Source organism: Poecilia reticulata, linkage group LG13 (assembly GCF_000633615.1).
Source record: "Poecilia reticulata strain Guanapo linkage group LG13, Guppy_female_1.0+MT, whole genome shotgun sequence".
NCBI lineage: Eukaryota > Metazoa > Chordata > Actinopteri > Cyprinodontiformes > Poeciliidae > Poecilia > Poecilia reticulata.
The window spans coordinates 25857631-25864233 of record NC_024343.1 but is presented as its reverse complement, the minus strand read 5'-3'; positions in this window follow the sequence as shown (position 1 = coordinate 25864233).

Sequence of the window (6603 nt, the reverse complement as noted above, 5' to 3'; positions counted from 1 at the left end):
ATCCATCCATCCATCCATCCATCCATCCATCCATCCATCCAGTGGCTCAAAAAGTGGGAATGCAGCGCATGCAACGCATAGAGGCGCTGCAACAGAGGGGGCGTCAAAACCTTGTCTCCACCTCACGCCCATAACAGGTTAAATGTAGCAAGTGTTACCTTTCATGTACCTTCGTGTCGGGGGTGGGGGTGGAGTAGAGAGAGCGTATGTTGTTGGGAGATTAGGGGGTGGGGGGGGCAATTTATGTGTTTGCATCTGTTGGGTAAAATTACTCATTTTAACTAATCATTGTTTCATCATTTTATTTGAGTGTTTTATCTACATGTGTTCAGTTACCTTTGACCAGTCATGCTTTAAGGTTCTTTCTGTATCTATAATGTAATTTCCTACTCAAGGGGTCCATCTGTTCTGTTATCTCAGCATTGTTCTACTGAAGAAGGTCATCATAATAAAAGCYAWTTCCAAKCAGAGTKGAGCAGAGCTCACCARTCTTTGATCCYGAGCGGGYTAGAGGTTGTGGATCTCTCCCTTTGCAAAGGAAGTCATAAAACCCTCATTTGTCTTGTGTCTGGTTCTATACAGGTCTTGAGCTAACTTTAAAAAACCCCAACAGCATCCACCTGAATAATATGTAGTTGTGACCATCCATCCATCCATCCATCCATCCATCCATCCATCCATCCATCCATCCATCCATCTTCTGTACACCCTTATCCTATTGGGGTCGGGAGGGGTGATGGTGAATATCTCCAGCTGTCAACGGGCGAGAGGCGGAGCACACTCTGGACGGGTCGCCAGTCTATCGCAGTTTTGAAATTCGATACAATTCAGTAATAATTTATTAATAACAGGAAAAGTAAATGTTGTTGTAAATCACTTTGTGTCAAAGAATTGTCAAAGACTCGTTGCAGATGGTGATGCAGTAGCAGTCAGTCTTGAAAGGTATCTGTAGAGGCCTCTGACTGCAGACTGTTGCTGTCATGAAAATCTTATGACTGTCATAAGTCATAAGTCTCTATTGAGTTGTGAAATATCCAGGGATACAGACGATATTCCACAGTAAAATGGATAACAGCTGGATAGATGGATCTTGGTTTATTCTCCGAAGGACTTAATGTGTGTCTGTACGTTGTTGACCTTGAGGGAGATTTTCAGTGTCGCAGAGAACTTGTAGCACCAGGGCGACCTGGGATTTTTTTTTTGAGATTCACTATTGAGAAATCAGGTACGATTTCACAATTGGTAGTGCTCTAGAGGCCTGGTCTTGGGCTGCTTGTTGCTCTCAGACCTGGAAAACCTGCCATAATTGATGGAACCAAAAATTCTCCTCTGTACAAGATAAAGTAGAAACTCAACCCATCAAATCATAACCTCCAGGTTAAATGCATGGCAGCAAAGCTAACCTCTGAAAGGTAAAAACAAAAAAATCTATATAAATAAATGGCCTTGACAAAGTTTGGACTTAAATTCAACTGAGACACAGTGGCATGAGTTTAAACAGGTTGCTTATTCTTGAGAGCCCTCCAGTGTGGCTGAGTTAGAGCAATTCAGCAAGGAGGAGTGGGCCAAAACTCCCCAATGATGTAAAGGCTGCCAGTTATCACCAACACTTGATACACCAGATAACAAGTTTAAATTAATTTTCACACGGGCCAAATTGGTTTGGGAAGATTTAATACTTAAAATTTTTATACTTATTGATATATACATATATATATATATATATTTTTTTTTTTTTTTTTTACTGTCAGAAACAAATGTTTCACATCTCTACAGATCATACATAATTTTGTAGAGCGTTGGATTCAAACCTGATTGCATATGCAGGTAAGCTTAGATGAAATCTTGGACAAAATTAATATTAGCCAAGGAAAAAATATGATAATTTGATTTATCTAAAGTAAACAGAAAAGTAAAACAGAGAAAATGTTGAAAGGTAACTATTCAGCTACTTATCTGCGCCTTCCCAAGCACATTATGCAAAACTGCCATGACTTTTCACAGATAAAGCTGGCATTGTCCTATTTTTACTAAAACCGAATCTTAGCTACCTCTCATAATTATCAGTTATAATTATCAGTATGTTTAAACATACCTGAGAACGAGGATAGTGTAGAGACATGCCATGCAGAAGTAGCCCAGTGCTTATGAATTCACTTGTATGAAAATTAGCATAAAAAATGTAAGAGCAGAGATCTAAGCTTGACACAGTGGAACCAGGTCAATATCCAGGAAACTGAACCTCTAAGAGCAACAACCCACATTTTTTGTGTACAGTGTATTTTAGTGGGATTGAATGTGAGAGAAAACCACAAAGTAGAGCAAAGCTGTTGTGTGCACAAATAAACACACAACAATTAAGTTTTTTTGTTACCTTTAAAAACTTAAAAAGTCAGGTATACATTTGTATTCATCCCCCTTTACTCTGAATCCAATAGAGCCAACTGCCTTAAGACATCACTTACAAGTCTGTGTGAATCCAACTTCTATGTGGTTTGTTGTAGCTTGTAGCATGAAGCTGCTACCACAGCACAAAGCTGTGGTGGCAGCTTCATGCTGTGGTAGCATCACCGTGGCGATGGCACACTTAGAGTGAAGTGCATTGTTAGTTTTTCACAAAACAGGGCTCTTCTTACTAATTACTTTTGAAGTCTTTCTTGTAATTTATTAACAATGATTTGAGAAAAGGGGGTTAATTTCAAATACAATCGACACATTTTAGATTTTTATTAAAAACAATCATTAAAGCCATCCATCCGTTTCTTCCCAGTTCACCAAAGTAGTCTAAGCTGTAATGGGCAAAATGTGAAACGGAAGTCCAAAGTTTATAAGCTTTCACAGCGCGCTGTTTGTGCTGAGGGAGCAAAGGAAATATGAAGAATGGCTTAGTCTAAATTAGTGGCACCATATGTGAAACACAGATAGGAAGGTGTTGAAATAGAAAAATAAAGGGAAAACTAATCCATACAATCCCAGCCTAATTCGGAACCTTGTACTATGCTGACCTAAAAATACCTCACAAACCATGAAACACTGTACCTCATTTTCAACAACTTAACAAAATCATTGAAATGTCTGTGAAGTCATCCGGTCAAAATAAAGCAAGAAATCCAAAAGATTTGAAGACAGTCCAGCTTCTTCTCCGATGTACCACTGCACCGAATCCATAGGATGTGAACACACATTACTAGTATTGAACAAATAAACAATGACTCGAGAGGCTTCATATACTGGCAGTGGGCAGCATCTGGTGTAGCATATAGGAGGTACTTTGCTCCAGGGCACTTCAGCCATGAATAATGGGGCGGGACAGCGTTTGTCGTTCGCTGCCTCAGCCCACATTTTTACCTGCCAGTCAGGGAAAGCTTCCAGCCCCGAGCCCCATCTCTAGCTGCCTGCTTGCATTTCCCTACAATGCATCCACATAATTCCAGCCTTTGTTCCTGCCATCAAACCCTTGCTCACACACTTGCTGTGCAGGTCTGGAGCGCGGAGGGAATGAGAGGAGCTCGTGGTGCTCCACTGAGACAGATAGCTGCCAGTACATCTGGGCAAGAAAAGTGCTCCGCTTGTCACTAACGGTATGCATTTCTGTCTGTGTGGAGAGCAAATGAGGAAAGGAAGCAAGACGAGTGAATGAAGACAGAAACGGACGTGAGCCAGAGTAGAGAGGGGGAGCAGAGGACGGGGACGGTACAAAGGAGGGAGGCAGGCAGGAGAAACTTATTAGTACTTAGAATATTTCACATATATTCCACACTGTAGGCCCATTGTCCATGCCTCTGATGGGAGCTGGTGGGGTTGGTGAGGGGGAGCGGAATGAGAAAACTTTGGCCCAGGTTCATATCTAATTTCTCTTAGTTATTTGCCGTTTCCGCTTGTGAGGCTTTCAATCTCTGAGGCCTTGGGGGGGTCCAGATTATCTCTTTCGTTTGGAGAAAATGAGCCGAGCTGGAAGCTACATTACCTCCTCTGCCTTGTGTGAGCTCATTTTTTCCCACACTGCCATTAGCTTGCTAAAGCCATTTGGAGATGCACAGTGGAGTGTTTCCATGTTCATCAGTAAGTGCCTGGCATTCCTTCAGTCAATTATAAGCAGCACAGTCTCTGTATGATAATTCGGGGTTCGGTGTGTGTGTGTGTGTTCTGGGATAGATTTACAAGAGACGTGTTAATGGTGATTTGAAGCGAAGATTCCAAGTTCCTCCTTAGTAATCAGTCACCTCTAGTCCATAGGAGCTCTTGCGATTAGATGGTATGATACAAGCATAAGTACAACAACATAAGTTTGATGTTTAAGACTCATTACATAAAGTAGATGACATCTTCTGCTGAGTGTATGTTCTTCTGTGTAATCTGTTCTACTGACTGGACTCTATAGACCTCGTCTTGTCGGGGTTAGTGTTTGTGGATTTTTCTGTGGGATGTGACTCCAAGTTATTCACTGAATTTTTTTTCTAAGAGTGTATTTAAAAATACTGCATCTTGGGAAGCCGCTAAGCTCAATGCTACTTGGTTGATGCTTACAAAGCAGTCAAATACCCCCAAGAGGGGACATAAGGAAGTCTGTAGATATTAGCTTCTGCTGTTGTGCTGCTAAGGTGGTTTCCACCGTGCCTGTTAATGCATATAAAGGTATATTTGGTGTTTATGTATCAAAATAAGCAGATATAAGCAGTTTTGTTGAGGGTCTCAGGTATTTATGAATTTTAGTTATTCGCGGTGCCCTGTAACACCTGTTTTCTAGCTTGTTTCTGCTTTTGGTGTGTTAACCCTTACAGTTTCATTTTCTAATCCTATCGTAACCAGACTAACAGTAAAATCAAAGAAACAGCGTACTGAAACAAATCTCAAGATAGGTCAACAATGTGTTCTCTGCAAAGTGAAAATTTTCATCATTTTGTTATGGATAAATTATTCTGTGCTGAGAATTTAGTCAATCAGTTTAAAGCAAGGTTGCCAGGTTGCAGTTTTTCCTTCAAACTGAAATTCATATTTACTTTTATTCAGGTCTGAAATATTGATCCTTTCATAAATTTTGCAAAAGCTAAGTAACGATGATATGTTGTAAAGATGAACCCAGGATTATGGGAGAATTGGATGACAAATTACGTTCAATCAGCCAAGAATTGATTCCAATAGAAAAGGAAAAAATATTGGAAAACTACATTTCATTTTTTCACGTATGTGATTCTTAATATTCACATGCTTCCTGTTTTTTTTTAAAGATTTATCTGTGGTTCCCAAGCATATAGAATACTCACTCTAACACTTGAATAACATACCGATGTCTCATCTGATGGCTAATCATAACAATTATTAGACATAGTTATACATGGCTGAAGTATAACTATGTCTTAATATCCGTCGCCGCCATGATTTTTAAATACTTATCAAATGAATGCATTTACTCACATGGGACTTTAATCACATTTCTCATTTGATGGAAACACAACAATTGTGAAATTATTTTTTTCGACATTAGCAGAATATCAAAAAGGTTTTGAGTGTATTTACAATGTAATAAGCATGTTCAACCATTTAGTGGTTCAGCAATTGTATGTGCAGTAAAGAAGTACATCTTTCACCTTTAATCAGATCCATTTCTATTTCTGATAAGAGCCTTATATTGCTGCTCCTTTAGCAGACATTATAAAATATCAAATGTCTTCAGAGTAACATCATCCTCTTTATGCTCTGCCTTTTGTTATCATCATTATATTGATAACAATCAGCATCTTTGGCATAATAGACAAACTATAAACCCAGCAGACCAATTTCCTTGCAATCCCAGATTTCATGTCTCTCACTAAATATTGTTTGTCATTACAGAAATGATCTTTCAGATTCAATTTGCAGATATTGAAATTCATTAGCAACAATGGTTTCTCTTAACGATGTTTGTTAGTTGCGGTTCAACACTAATTTCCTTTCATTTCTGCTTAGTAAATCTGGCAACTTCATGCCTTGGAGGAAAGCCTTTTATGGGCCAACAAGGAGCTTCACAGCACCTGTTAATGACCGTCATATTCATTGTTACATTCCTGAGAATGCAGATGATTATTTGGAGAGATTTTAATTTAATTTAATTATTTTTTTATATTTTTCTTTTTAAGTTTACAGTGTCATACTTGTCCAAGAACTGAAGGACCCAGTATATTTTCTTGAGTTTAGATTGGTAAAGTGTAAAAGTGTCCAAGCCCCAAAAAAGCGTTCTTAAATGGTTATTTATCTTAAATTTTTAATTTTTTTTACTCTTTAGCTTTCCAACTGTTCTTTCATTAGTTTAAAAGCATTTCTCTGCAGACTTACTGCAGGTGTTAAAAGTCATGTAATTTTTTACCCCAAAAATGTTTTCTATTTTGAATTTTTTTTCCCACCAACTGCAAGTTCTGTGAAAGTAGCAGTGGCATTGTAGGGACAACAATCAAAATTATTGCTAGGATCTTGAAACATTGAGGGCTTAACCCAATCCAGAAACAGATGAATTTTTATGTACCAAGAGTTTAGATTTTAGTTAATTGTCTTTGGCCTGATGATGTTTTGAATGAATAAGAAATAAACAAGAAATGTGGACAATTCCATAACCTGTTTATTTTTGCT